This window comes from Equus caballus, chromosome 6, assembly GCF_041296265.1.
Source record: "Equus caballus isolate H_3958 breed thoroughbred chromosome 6, TB-T2T, whole genome shotgun sequence".
Lineage (NCBI taxonomy): Eukaryota > Metazoa > Chordata > Mammalia > Perissodactyla > Equidae > Equus > Equus caballus.
This window is the reverse complement of record NC_091689.1, coordinates 17,189,675-17,203,426: the sequence shown is the minus strand read 5'-3', so window position 1 is coordinate 17,203,426 and position 13,752 is coordinate 17,189,675. Positions and strand designations below refer to the sequence as shown.

General features: G+C 41.9%; 1 protein-coding gene across 2 annotated transcripts in view; it reads left to right on the top strand.

Annotated features, from left to right (window-relative positions):
* Window positions 1–13,752, top strand: part of DNER (delta/notch like EGF repeat containing) — a 302,387-nt gene that overhangs the window by 204,180 nt on the left and 84,455 nt on the right. The gene's annotated exons all lie outside the window — the stretch shown is intronic.

Below are 13,752 nucleotides of genomic sequence, written 5' to 3'. Positions count from 1 at the left end.
GAGAAGTGAATCTTGTCTCCTGGGTCCTGCTCACCTGGGCAGGGGCAGGAGGGGCGTGGCTGTGGCCAGCTTAGTTAACCCCTCTCTGTCTGTGTATGAATGTGGTTACCACAACGGCGGAGTTAAATGTGCTGGATGAGCCCCACTTCCATGCTCCACTTTAGTTTCTTAAACAAATGGAAAACTCAGAAATGTTGGAAGAGCTGATGACTGAGCAAGCAGCGCCAGTCATCATTTGCTTATAGAGCACTTCACAGTTTTTCACAGCTCTGCCACACCCTGGCTGAGTCAGCTGCCACCTAACTCTGGGTGTGGGCTGTGCCTATAGTCAGGGGCAGGCTTCGGGGTCACTGGCTGATTGACTGCAGGCAAATCATTAAATCCCTTCCCCCACCCAATCTTCTTTTCCTTTTCTGGTAAATGGAGGAGATGATGATAGTGCTTCCCTCACAGGGCCATTCAGGGACCAATGGGATTTTTGTGAAAGAGCTTTGAAAACTCTAAAGTGCTTTGTTATTGCTGCTTTGCTTGCTACCAGAAAGTAGCTCAATAATCTTAGCTGCTTTCCCATTATTGTTTCCCTAATAATGATTACTATTGAACCATTGATCAATTTAAACGGGAATTTGATGTCTTCATTCTGGAACAGTGTGGAATGTAGATTAGAGAGAGACAAGAGTGGGGATAGGAGAAAACTTGGGGGACTGTTGTAGGAGTCCAGGATGTAGGTGTGGGCTGCTGGGAAGAGCAGGGTAGAATTTGAAAAGCAGAGAAGCTGTCGGAGTTGAGAGAACTTGGGAAGTAAACTGGAAGGGCCGGGGGATGGGTGGGATACGGAGGGTGAGGGAGAGTGAGGTGACAGGGTTGTGGCTTCTGTCATTTTATGGTTGGTTGTACCATTCATAGAGAAAAAAGAATCTGGAGGAGAAGTGTTCTGTTTTGGACCTGTTGAGTTTGAGGGGTCCTTGTGACATTCAAGTGGAGATGTCAGTTGAGTTTGAGGGGTCCTTGTGACATTCAAGTGGAGCTGTCAGTTGGGCAGTTGCTGTCTGAGCCTGGAAGTGGGAGGAGAAATCTGGGCCAAGTCTAAACACAGAGACATTAGCCTATAGATTGCAATTTAAACTTGGGTATCAATGGGATTGACTAGGACCTTCTCCTTTCTCCAATGGCCTGTCCATTCCTCCATGCTGTCCTGATAAAACCTAGAGAAAATGTTATGATCTAGAATTGAAAGAAGGAAGCCAAATTTCCCAGCAGCCTTCATATGAAGACTTTCCTTCGGAGATTTACTTTCACTGAATTCCGACCAGGGAAAAGGGGCTTTGGTTTGAGTTTCGAAGGATTCAGTGCAGTGTTTTGAAGGCTCTTAGCGGGAGCACCTGACTGGTGATGGAGGCATTTTTGAAGCAGCCCCTCCCACCAGTTTGTTCATAAGGTGGTGGTTGCAGAAACTGAACTTTATAGAGTACTTTGCACTTTAAAAAGACCCTGTGTCTCCAGGCTCCTTCTTATCAGCCACACTGTGAGAAAGTTCAGAAAGTGTCTCAAGTCCACAAAATATTCTGGAGTTCTGAGCCAGCCCCTGAAACTTGCTATCTCTTTTTCTTTGTTTCTTTCTTTTTCTCCCAATGATTAACATTTTGGCGTCTTTGCTTTATATGTATGTATTTTGATATATGGGGTTTTTTGGGGTTTTTTTGAGGAATATTAGCCCTGAGCCAACATCCACCGCTAATCCTCCTCTTTTTTGCTGAGGAAGGTTGGCCCTGAGCTAACAGCCGTGCCTATTTTCTTCTACTTTATATGTGGAATGCCTACCACAGCATGACTTGACAAGTGGTGCATAGGTCCACACCCGGGATCTGAACTGGCAAACCCTGGGCCACCAAAGCGGAACGTGCGAACTCAACTGCTGCGCACCAGGCTGGCCTTGGTCTTTTTTGGCAAAGCAACTTAAAAGTAAATTACAGCTATCATGATGCTTCATCTCAGAATAAATCAGTTTGTGTTTTCTGAGAATAAAGACATTCTCCTTTCATATCCACAATACCATTATCACACCTAAAAAATTAATAATTTCCTAGTATTATTTCCTATCTGCCCCCTTTTCATTTACTCCTTTGTGTGTTTGTGTTGATTCTGTCTCCCTGCTTCCCTGTGCTATCCTTTGAGGGCGGGAAATATATTTTATTCATCTTTTCTCTCTCTCACCTGCTCTCAATACCTACCCATCGAACAGTTAGCTCCATATTTTATGTTAGTAGGAGGTCAAGAAATATTTGTTGAATAGATTAATTATGAAAGTCAATACTTAGGGCCAGCCCTGTGGCCGAGTGGTTAAGTTCACGCGCTCTGTTTTGGTGGCCCAGGGTTTTGCTGGTTCGGAGCCTGGGTGCAGACATGGTACCGCTCATCAAGCCGTGCTGAGCCGGCATCCCATGTAGCAGAGCCAGAAGGACCTACAACTAGAATATACAACTATGTACTGGGGGCCTTTGGGGAGAAGAAGAAGAAAAAAAAGAAAATTTGCAACAGATGTTAGCTCAGGTGCCAATCTTAAAAAAAAAGTCAACACTTAGATGTCATTCACTATTTGATACTCACAACAATCCTGTGAAGCAGATACTATTAATATTTTCACTTAACAGATTGAGACACTGGGGCACAAGAGGATTGAATAACTTGCCTGAGATCACATAGCCAGAGATTCAAATCCAGGCAACTTGGCACTAGCATTCTTAACCATTGTCCTATGCCGTCTCTGAATAGTCTTTAAAATAAATTCCATTTTGTTTATTTTTAAAGATTATCTTTGTAACCATAGTCATGAGTGAAATAAATTCAGAGTTGTTGAGTTCTAAAACTTCTAAATGTCCCTCCTAAAATTTTTTAAGTCTGGAAAAAGCCAGAAGGATATTTTTTGGGGAAAGCTAGAAAAATTGTTTTTTTCTGGGTTTTTGTGTGTGTGTGATTACGGTGAAATCCTTTTACTACAGTCTCTCCTGGATTGCTCAATCTAGTCCAGAAAACTGTTAAAACTGGGCTTTCTCTCTGGATCATGCTTTCAACACTGCACATTCACATCCTTCTCTTTCTGCCCTTTTCATCTTCATCCTGTTTCCTTCAAGGATCCTTTTCCATCTGATCTGAGCTGCGTTCTTCGAGGCTGAATTCCTTCCTGGGTACCCGTCTGCTTGACTTTTGCCTTCTTTTTAACCTCTTTCCGAAAGTTCAAAGTCACTCAGGCCTGAGAGACGGCTTGTGCAGTAATTACCACTTGAACTCTCCTTCCGGAAAGTTCCGCTCTTCTCCTACAACTTAGATTTTTATCCTTCATCAATGAGTTCTGTCTTTTCTTTGAACTTGTACTTAACTTTCACTAGGTCCATATTTGAAAAGTGCAGTTTCAGATTCTGGTTAGGGTGGGGCGATAAGAAACAAAAGTAAAAATGTCTTGAGTGTTTTATACTTAACTTATTGAATGATAAGCACAAAGATGAGTAATTAGAAGCTGGTTTTATTGCCTATGTACTTACCCTTTATATTGATATTATCTTTATGTTTGCTTTAGAACTTTGAGGTCCTTAAATTTTAAACTAAATGCATTTTAACTCTGAAGGTGCCTAATTATATATACTTATCATCCCTGCCTGTTGATATTTAAATATGTATGTTTAAATATATGAGTACATTTAAATACATATATAAATAAAAGCTGAATATTACTGTCTAGCCATCATCTTTGCTTCAGCATCTCAATTTTTATTTTCTTCCCCTTAGGAATTTGAAGTAGAATACCACATACATTAATAAGGAATAAAAAGAAATCAATAGTGATTAAAATATTCAGCAGTAAATGACATTTGTTGATTCTACATGTGTGACCACATCGTGCAGGGCACATCTCATAGAATCTAATCACCTTCCTGCCATCCACCTGTTGTAGAAGTCATGTAGTCATCAGAGACCGAAGTGAGAATATGAGGCTTCACGACTATCTTGAGAAAATGTTATTTTATCCAATGTATTTTAAAAACGTTAATGTAAAGACATTTTCTAGCATGACCCCTTCTGATAGGATTATAGATACATAGAATTTGCATGAACTGCTCTTGCACTAAAATTATGAAGCCAAGTGTTGCAACTGGGCAGAGGACTCATTTTTTCAAGTCCTGTAACTATCAGAAGGCAACACTGGATTCCACTACCAGACATGCAGATCTTGCTGCTTGGGAACTCCATCACTGCCAAGCGTGGAGAGCTGACGTCCTTCGCTGGCCTGGAGGTCGGTAGATCTGATCTGTCCTAAAGAGGTGGGAGAGTGGAATGGCTATGAACGTGGGCTTTTAGGATCACACTGCTTGGGTTTCAAGTCTGGGCCCACTTCCTTTCCAGCTCTTTGCTTGTCTGAGGCTCATCTTCCCCACTCAGAAAATGGGAAGATACTAGTACACCCTTTATCAGTTGATGTGAAGAACAGAAAAAGCCCTTAGCACAGCACTTGGCAAAGAGTAAGTGTTAGAATAAGTGTTAGCTATAATGCTGAATAAGTGTTAGCTGTAGTGATGATGGTGGTGATGGCGATGATGGATTTAGTCATATCACCTTGGGGCATATGATTTTGCTATCTTCCAGCCATTATTTCCATGTTGTAAAATGATGAGGGTTGACTATTACTTTTAAGGGTCCCTATTCCTAAATGTCTTCGATTCAAGGGCCAGCCCCAGTGGCCTCATGCTTAAGTTCAGCACGTTCCATTTTGGCAGCCTAGATTTAGGCCCCAGGTGCAGACCTGCACCACTCATCTGCCAGTGGCCATGCTGTGGCAGCAACCCACATATGAAAAGAGGAATATTGTCAATGGATGTTAGCTCAGGGTGAATCTTCCTCAGCAAAAAAAAACAAAAAAAAAAAAGTCTTTGATTCAAATATATCAGTTTAAGAGCCCTTTGCTGAGTCAATAAATCCATCTTGTTGTTTCCAGTAATGTTTACAGAGAAAAGTTTCATAACGTCTAAGCAACTCTCAGGAAGTCCTGAGTCTAAAAACTTTGTATCGAACAGAGCCTGTAGGTTAAATACCATTGCAACAGGCTTCAAGGGTTTGTCCAAACTATTTTTGTTTTTCTGCATTTTCTATCCTTGAGTAATCCAGCCACATAAATCCTATTGTCCAACTCGAATGTCAGTGGTAATGCTTTTCATCTTAAAGGGATTTACAGGCAATAGCCACACATGTCAGAAAAATTCTCTGAGATAATGTGTATTGTTGAGAACCTGGGCATGTTACCCAATAATGACTTAGGAGTTAGAAAGTTCAGGGATTTGGTTGTTTTTCCCCAATATCCTGATATGTGTGATTTTGGTGAAAGCACTCCCTTAGGACTGTATTAAACTGCGTGTATTTACATAAGAAACTTGCAGCGTGTCCTCATAAAATTACCAGGCCTGAATAAAATACTCTTCTTATTCTTTTAAAATTTGGCATAATCCCTAAATCACCACTTCATTTAGGAATGGTTGCAGCTGAGGTCCTTGGAGTTCCAAGTGGTATATAGTTTCACCTTATGGAAACAAAGCAAAGTATGGAGAATTATTAAGTGTAAGTAAAATTTTGTTTCGATGTTTGGTACATGCTGATTAGTTTTTCAGTTAGAGCTAAGTTCATATTTCCTTTCTCTTTCTTTCTTTCTTTCTTTCTTTCTTTTTTTTTTTTCACATGGCACCGTTTCTTTGAGATTGTTTAAATAAAAATGCCACAAAGTATTTTGTTTGCCGGCTCCTCCCATTCACAGTGGGGACCAGCCACACCCACTTTAGTAAATGACCAGGTCCTGGCCCTCACTGTGGCCTTTTCCCTTTGGGAACCATTCTGATGCCCCGTTTAGTGCTGGCAGATGGCACTTGGCAGTTCCAGTTTGATGACTATGTGAAGAAATAGATAATGATAGCTTGGTGCTTTTTCTTTTTAAAAAGAGATAGGATATACTAACCAGGTAAACAAAATTCTGATTTCTTAAGGTATGTGTCCAGATCTGCACATGAAAATTATTTGGCATTCTTTTTAGCTTTGAAAATTCAGGTGTAGGTCTTGAACTTCATCTATTGTTTTTCTCTTGTGACTCAGTAATCACAACAGCATCAGCAGTGTCAATAACTATGATGATGGTATCTGCCACCTGTCGAGTGCCCGCCATGGGTTCAGTGCCGTGTTGGCACTTGAAGTTATTATTCAACACAACTTAACAGTTAACAGCTGGGGCTCAAGTGGACCGCTATTTGAATTTGAATTTTTGTTTGATCACTTACTACTTGGTGACCTTGGGCAAGTAAACTTAAATTCTCTATGCCCCATTTTCCGCATCTGTTGAGTGAGGGTAGTATTCGTACTTACTTATCAGGTTGTAATTAAGGATTAAATGAGTACTCAGTGCTTAGAACAGTGCCTAATTTAAACGCTGCTATTTCATCCCCACAACAGCTGCACAAAGTAGATCGTGAAGCTCTAAGGTCCTGGTGAGTGTAAGCCCACGTTTGTCCAATTCTAGGGTCCATGTTCTCACTGCTGCACCGAGCTCCTTCTCTGGTCAAGTTCTGCCTTGCGTGACAGCTGGTTGGGTGCATGTCTGCTGTCCCTCGTGGGGTTCTAGGCTTGTTAAGGGCAGTGATGCTAAACTTTTTTGTATCTCATAGAGCACCTAGCACTTAAGTACCCAGGAACCATTTGTTGAATGCATGAATAAGTAAATATCTTGAAACTGTTGCAGTACTATCATTTCATGTGGGAGGAAACCATAGCCAAGATGGATTAACGGATGTCCACTGATGGAACCAGGTGACTCTCATTGCAAACTCGGTCATGCCAGCACTGAGGGGAACTCAGATCTCATCTCGTCTGGTTGCTTTCAGTGCCCCATTCATGCATGGTTTGGGGGTCATCCAGAGACTTGAGCAGAGTTCATATACAGAATTTGGGGGTCCCCTTCTCTGGCTCTCTTCTTTCCCAGGACCTTCCTCATTCCTCATGGTGTTCCTCCCCAGGCTCCTTCCTGGAGTTCCTTTGGACAGAAAGAGCAGGTTTAATGCTAGCGTCTTGGTCTGCCTGTGCCATGGTCACAGCTGAGTCTGCTTGCAGGTGGAGTTTCCCCAACATGAGACCCTCCCCATGCTGGCTGCTGCCTCCATGTTTTGACTCCCTTCCAAAACCCACCTGCTTTTGTTCACTTTCCAGAGACTCGAAATAAATTTTTTGGGGGGAGTGTCTGGAGTTTACAGTTGTTATTTGTAGAACAATCTGTTTGTTCAAATCTAACTTCTCCATACCAGAAGCAGAATGTCCATATAATTATTCTTAAAAGCAACAGAGATCTTTTACAATAGAAATGTAAATATCCTAGGATAAATATAATTTTTACTTTTCCCTGGAGCAGAATTTATCCCCTTATACATACTCCCTCTTTAGACCACAACAATTGGAGGAGGCCAGAGTGAAATTTTGTCTCACTTGGGCCAAAATACCATGTGATACAGTCCTGGGTCTTATTCTGAATCCTTCAGATGTCGATGTGACTGTTCAGATGTGATGCCTACAAGCATCTTAAGGTGGGATTTGCAGAGACCAAGGCCTAAGAGAAATTGAACAGTCATAAAAACGTGAAAATAAAAGAATGCTTGTTAATTACTTTATCATATTCTATTTTGGGTTGAAGAATCCTTTCTTTGACTGTTTTTCCAACCTGGTTCTCATCTCCTGTGACTTAATATCATATTGATAAAAGGCAACTGAAGATAGATATTTGCACTTCTTCTTAATGCAGCCCACCTTTTGAGGCATTTTCCTCCTGCTCTTTTGTGTTGTCCCCATGATAGTTGATTGTAATTTATATGAAGAATTTCATTTTTGAGTTCCTGGCTCAGTTCACCTCTCTGGTAGTCTACATGAGCAATACTTCTGGTCACTACCAGAACCAGAGCATTCACCTCTCATTTGACCATGACCCTGTCTTCTGTTACAGCCTAGAACTTTATATAGCACTTTAAATAATTTTTATCATTTACCCCTGATTATCCAAGAAATCTGTGCTCAGATGAACTGAAAGGAAAAAAAAAATACCTATAATTCCATCCCCAAGAGAAATCACTTTAAATTTTAGGTGAACAACTCTCGTTTTTTAATGCAGATTTTAGAAAACTAAAATTGGATCTGACTGTGCATTATCTTTTGTAGTAAGCTTGTTAGACTGAACAATGTGTTCCAAATGTTCTCCTGTATCATTAATTATTTTTCTAAAGAATTGTTATGAATGGCTGCGTTTTATTCCATCCTATGAATGTGGCTTAATGTATTTAATAAAAAACTTAAATCATTCACACACCATTTATTGATTACCTGTCTTGTGGCAGTTATTGTACTAATCAGAAGGCATCTAGGCGTGAGCAAGGCAGATGTGGCTCTGGCCTCAAGGGTCTTCTGGAATAGTGAGTGTGAGAGACAGTGCAGACACCATGACCAGGGATGTGACGGGGCTCTGCTTGGGTGATATAGGTGGTTGAGAAGCGGGAGACCTCACCCAGACTGGGGGCTGGAAGGAAGGTCAGGAAGTGTTCCAAAGGAAGTGACATTTAGATTGAGACCTAAGGAGGAGTAGCACCAAGATGACTAAGTTAGGGCTGCGGGCAGAGGAAAGAGTCTCCCAGGCAGAGAAAATGAACAACATGTGTGAAGGCAGGGGTCAGAGAGAGTGGCATCTTTGAGGAACAAAGTGACGTTCGGCAGAGCTGTAACACAGAATGAAATGGAGGGGAGATCCAGGCTTGAGCCCTAAGCAGGAGCCAGCTCCGGCAGGCCTTTGAACACCATTGTAAGGGGATTGGACTTCACCCATGAGTGTGGGGGAGGGCTCCATGTGAATCGTTTTAGCAGGAGGGGCAGGCTTTTAGCATTTGGAAAGAATTACTGTGGCTGAAGGGGGAAGAATGGATTGGAGGAGGACAAGAGAGAAACCTGTTAGGAATCAGTTACCATGATTTAGGTGAGCTGTAATGGTGGAATGAATTTTACGGTGGTGACAATGGAGTTGAAGCAAAGTGGACAGATTGGCCGTAGGAGGAAAAGGAGAGGGACCCTGGAGGACTAGCCAGCTTTCAGAAAGTTTTAGGCAACTTCATGTACGGGATGCTGTTGGGTGGTGGGCAGCTTTGAGAGGGGAGGGGAAGAGAAGTTCCATTTGGGAGATGAATTTAATGAACCTATGGAATATTCAGAGAGAAACACTGAATAATCCTGAACAAATGAATCTGAAGCATGGGAGAAAAAACTGGGCTGGAAAGGGCGATTTGGGAGGCTCCCACCCACACGTCCTAATTTCAGTCATGGGCATGAGGGAGACCACCCAGAGAAAGAACAGAGTGTGGAAGAGAAGAGGGGCCAGGAGAGAATCAGCAATGCCAACTTTAAAGGATCACTGAGGACAAGGAGGCTGTGAAGGGGACACTTAGGTTCTTTTCTTTTGCTATTTTTTGTTATGCTGCAGAGAACATTTTGTATATGGATTTTTTGCATTTGCTCATCTATTTCCCCAAGTACAAATTCCTAGAACTGGAACTATTGGTTTAAAGGGCCTACAAAGTTGTATATAACTTCTGTAAACCTGGAAACCTTGTGGTCCAGTTGTAGAGGTGAGACCAAGTTGAAGAAATCCTACGCAATTAGGAAAAAAGCAATAGCCTTCATCTTCTGCTTGAAGTCTTTGAGAATCCTAAATTATACCCAGTTCACAGACACACCTATGAAAGGCTGTTTTTTGCCCTGCTCCTTTTCCTCAGACCACAGCTGCTTTTGAATGTCTGTCTTTCCCCTTACTCTTATCATCCATTTATTATTTTCAATTAATTTTTTATTAGGAGGATTGGCTAGGCTAGGGTGCTATCCTTTTGTTTTTCATACAAGGTGACTTTTACAGCATCGCTGCATCTGGTAAAAAGTCTTGATTTTTAAGCAACAAATAACCCAAGTCAAATAGGCTAGTGAGGGATAAAAAAAAAAAGGAGTGTACTGGCTCATGTAACAAATGTCCAGACTGAATTCAGCCATGGCTTAATCCAGGGCTCAAATAATATCATCAAGCCTGAGTTTTTATTTCTCCAACAATCTTACCTCTGCTTTCCTGTGTTGGCTCCATTCTCAAGGTGGTGGGGGCAGAGTTGTCTTCTCCCAACAAATCAAAAGCCATGGGATTAACTTGGATTGTTCCGAATTGAGAGATTTGCCCAACACTCCTTGTGGACATGGTAAGGAGTGCTTTGACTGGCCAGGTGTCAGACACAAGGTCACCCTTGGAGCTGACATTTGGAGTCAGTTCCATCCAAAGAAGCAATAGAAGCATGTTGATTCCCAGAGGGAAATCAGTACATAGTTGTCAAAATAAAGGGCAATGGAATTTGGGGGGCGGGGCTAAAAGTAGTAAATAAGTACCGAAGCCATTGAGTACTGTTATACTGGGTACAAAGATAAATCTGTCTTGGTTGGGAGAAAAAAGACAATTATGAAACTTAATAATAGTTTGTGCATTTTCTTCCTCGGGACCAAATAAAAGAAACGCTGTGGCTGCCAGTAGAGAAAAAAACTGTGTAAAGGAAAGGTGTATTCTCCTTAAAAAAAAAATCCCAGTGGCAGGCCACACCCCAGGCCAATTAAGTTACTATCTCCAGAGGTGGGAACCAGATGTTGAATTTTTTTAAAGCTTTCCAGGTGGCTCCATGTGCAGCCAGGGTTAAGAACCACTGTACTTGAAGAATGTGGTTAGAGAGTTTTCTCAGGGATTAATGACACAGAGCAGCCCAAGAAAGTTTCTGTACAGCCTTCCATGCCAGTGGAAGTCTTGACCGCCACAGAAAGGGGCTACTGGCGCTATTCCTGGTGCCGTCTCAGATTGTCAAGCCTGGCAGTATGGCTGAGCACCCCCTGGATGTTGTCTGTGTGGAAGTGGAAACTGTACTATGTGAGATGTTTCTGCACATCAGCATATTTAAAACCCATGAAAATGGGTGTCATTTTTCTTAAGCAGATGAAGAAACTGAGGCAGAAAATTCACTAGTCATTGGAGAAGGAGAGATCTACGTTGAATTTCTCTTCTGTTCATTACCAGATGGCTTTGGTCAAGTTACTTAACCCTCCAGGACCTCAATTTCCTAATATGTAAAAGACACTGCTTGTCTCATGGAATTGTTGGGTAATATATCTTAGGGATTCAGTCCCTGGGTCTCCCTTCCATTTCCCATTTCTTAGTTCCTGCCTTTTTTTTTTTTTTTTCCATTTTTCTCCAGACTCAGAATTTCCACAATGAGCTGAAACATCAGGATCCATCTTATATGTCGAAGGCAATCCTCTGACTATCTTCCAGGGCCAATTTTGTGGTGTTGTTCGTGTCGGAGAGAATGGTTATATGGTTTGCCCAAGATTCCCAGCCTCTTGTGGCCTTCCAGGTTCCAGTCCTGTCTGGCCTCCTCCTGTAGCTTCCTGACTCCTCTTTCTGGTTAACTCTTGCTCCCTGCAGTCTACTCTCCACACAACAGCGAGAGTGATCTTTCTAAAATGTGCATTTCATGTTTTCACCCCCTGCCTCTCAAACCTGGGGGATTTCCCTCCTAAAGTGTGGTCTGGGGCAAACACATCCCTAGTTACCACTCCAGCCTCATTTCTTATTACTCTGCTTTTCCCTCCTTCCAGCTACTGGTCTCTCGCTGTTCTTTAAACACACCAAGGGCTTATGAATTGTCCTCCAGGGGGCGCCATTCACCTCAGAACACAATGAGACTTGGGGCATTTGTACCTAATGCTTTCTGTGCTGATAACCTTCTCCAGGCTTGAATGTGACTCTCCCCCTCACATCATCGAGGTCTCCCTGACGACAATATTAAGACAGCCGCCATTAACATCTTCCCCTTACCTGCTTCAGTAGCATGTAGCACAAGTTCTATTTCCTTATCCTTCTATTGTCTGTTTTCCTCACTAAAATGCAAAATCTTGACACAGTGCTGGTACGTGGTTGGTCTCAGTTAGTATAGGTTAGTTAAAGAGTGCCCAAAGGAAAACACAGAACCTTCTGACTAAACCTCTAAATTTCCATTGTTAATGGCCAATTATTTTTGCTGATAGAGCTCATCTACTTTAAGTTTTAATCTCTTCTGCCTTTTATCTATTGAGTCGAAACTGGGGGAAAGTTGATTTAATATTCCTCTGACTATTTCCTAGTTATTTTTCCTTTTCCTGCCTTAGATCTAAATTTGTCCTTTTGTGCTGCTAGAGGAAAAGTCCTTAAGGTGGTTTTTACTCTCTCAAATGGATTTCCTTAAAAATTATGTCACATTTTAAACGTAATCGTCTTAGGTCTTTTGCATCTATGGTTTTGTATTTGCTTTTCCTAGATATTCCTCTTTATCTTGTGTAACTGTCCGCTTTCTTAGAACCAGAACAAATGTGGTCCCAATTAAATTTTCCATAGACGTCGGCCAAACCCTCTTCTCTGATTCGAATATCATTCCTCTTCCTTGTCTGCTCAGCCAAATCTCAGGCTTTCTTTGAGGCCCAGAGTAAAACCCAATTCTCCTGTGACGTTTTCCTGGCCTGCCCCACCCCTGTAACAATCGTTCCTTTTTTGTATCACTGCGGCTGTTAGAGCTTGTGCCGCACACACTGATCCCATGTTGACAGCTCAGGCTGGTCCCTCCTACCTTACACCATGCTGGAATCATTCCATAAGTGTTTGCAAAAAGAAAAAGTGGCTTTAAGTTGTTCTCTCATCATCCCAGATATGTCCTTTTGCCTCTTCTGTTAAAGAATAAACTCTTTGAGAGTCAAGATTCTACCTGCTGCTGGCTTCCATTTCCTGCCCATCAAAGCACTTAGATGAACTAAATTTTCTACGTTTGTCTTGATTCAGCGATTATTGATATATGTATCTGTAACCAAAACAGCTAGTGACTAATTGTCATCCTTTTCATATTCCCTCATTGTAACTCCCCAAATCTAATACATAGTAATCTACTCTTACTAACTGCCCTATTCTGTAACAAGTTTACTCTTAGACTATGTCCTCTGTCACTCATCCAGTCATTAATCCATTTATTTATTCCACAAATATTTACCAAGTGGCCACTAGAGCTCAGGTACTGTGCTGGATACTGAGGCTCAAGATGAGGGGAACTGACCTGGCTCCTCCTCCAAGAAGCCTGTTGTCTTGTTGGGGGTGGGAGACAGACGATAGATGGGTAAACCAATACACAACTATGTCATTACAATTTCAGGAAAGTGCTTTGAAGGTAGTGAGCAGGGTACTAGCACACAGAATAAGAAAGGAATATGTACGTAGAATGGGCTGATTATAGAAGGCCTGTCTGTCTAACATTGAAGCTGAGAACCGAAACACAAGAAGGAGCCAGCTACGTAAGCAGGTAGGGGCTGGAACTTCCAGGCAGTGGACATGGTGTGTAGCAAGGCTCTAAGTGGGGAATGGCTTGTTATTTCGGGATCTGAATGGAGGCCAGGGGGGCCAGATCCTAGAGAAAGAGGGATCAGGAGGTCAGTTGAGTCAAAACCCGCTGGACTTGTTGCCCATGGAAAGGAGACCAAATTTTATTCTAAGAGTGATTGGAAGTCATGATAATATTTATGTTTTAAGAAAATTATTCTCCTTGCTGTTTGGAAAGTTGATTGTAGGATAAGATACAACAGGGAATCTCATCAGTGGAA